General features: G+C 37.9%; 1 non-coding gene across 1 annotated transcript; it reads left to right on the top strand.

The window, feature by feature from the left end:
* The first annotated feature begins 316 nt into the window (after window positions 1-316).
* Window positions 317-423, top strand: LOC145625825 (small nucleolar RNA R71). Its single transcript, XR_014110726.1, has one exon. It is a non-coding gene; the product is annotated as a small nucleolar RNA R71 (small nucleolar RNA).
* Window positions 424-1264: the final 841 nt, after the last annotated feature.

The raw sequence follows: 1264 nt of genomic DNA on the forward strand, positions 1-1264 counted from the left end.
ACATAAAGCCTTATTAGAATTATTATTAATCGCAGAAACATTAGCTACATTAGCAGTGCTAAGATTATCTAATTTTTGGCATATAGAGGTCAGTTGAGCTTGCAAAAAGGATACAGAGTCAACACTATGTTTCAACTTGTTAGCAAATCCTCTAGGATTCCCATATTGGGAATTATGTATCGTCATATCTTCAATAACCTGACCTGCATCATCAACATTAAGATTCATAAATCTCCCACTAGCTGCAGAATCTAAAATTATTCTAGAAGAATTTCCAATGTCATTGTAAAAGGCTTGGATTAACTGCCATTGTGCTAAATTATGATGAGGGCATTCTCTTTGTAGGTCCTTGAACCTCTCCCAAGCCTCATATAAAGATTCATTGGCTTCTTGGGCAAAGTTCTGAATCGCACTCCGTAGTACGGCTATTCTCTCTGTAGGATAATACTTGTTATAAAAATTCAAAACAAGAGTTTCCCAGTCAGTTATACCAAGTGCAGTTCTATTTAAGCCATTAAACCACAATTTAGCTTTTCCAGTTAAAGAAAAGGGAAAAAGAATCTCCCTGATTTGGTCTTGAGTGACCCCGGCTTGTCTGATGGTATTGCAATATTGACAATAGTCGGCAATGTGAAGATTTGGAACTTCACCCTTAGCTCCACTGAATTGCTTCCTCTCTATCATCGTTATAAATTGAGGTTTAATTTCAAATTGCACCCCATCAAGAGCCGGAGTAGGAGTGAGATGTGGAAAATCTGTGAGCTTTGGTTGTGAGTAATCACTAAGCTTCTTTGGAGCCGTCATCTCTGATTCTGGATCTGATGATACCACTGAATCGCTAGAACCAGTTGGAGGGTCTCGGTGATTATTATTATCACCAGAATCCGCCAGGATTTGCTTGTAGAGATTTTTCTGTCTATGGAAAGAACGTTCGATCTCAGGATCGAATGGGATGTATCCTGATCTGGAACACCTGGGCATAAACAAAAAACTAGAAGCAAATGTAAGATTTGTCTCAAAGAACTAACGTTCTCTGAGACAAAAAGAAAATAACCTAGACTACAAAAATAATCAGAAATAAAAATAAAACCGTTACCCCGGGAACGGCGCCAAATTTTGACAGGGTAAAGTCGTATCCCCTAATCAAAAGTAAATACCTAAGTCCTCTAACAAAAGTAGATAGGGAAGTAGGGTCGAACTCCACAGGGAAACAAGTCTTTCTACTCCTAATTAACTATTATAATCTAGATTATGAGGTAACCAA

The sequence above is a fragment of the Chenopodium album genome, chromosome 3 (assembly GCF_948465745.1).
Source record: "Chenopodium album chromosome 3, dcCheAlbu1.1, whole genome shotgun sequence".
Taxonomy (NCBI): Eukaryota; Viridiplantae; Streptophyta; class Magnoliopsida; order Caryophyllales; family Amaranthaceae; genus Chenopodium; species Chenopodium album.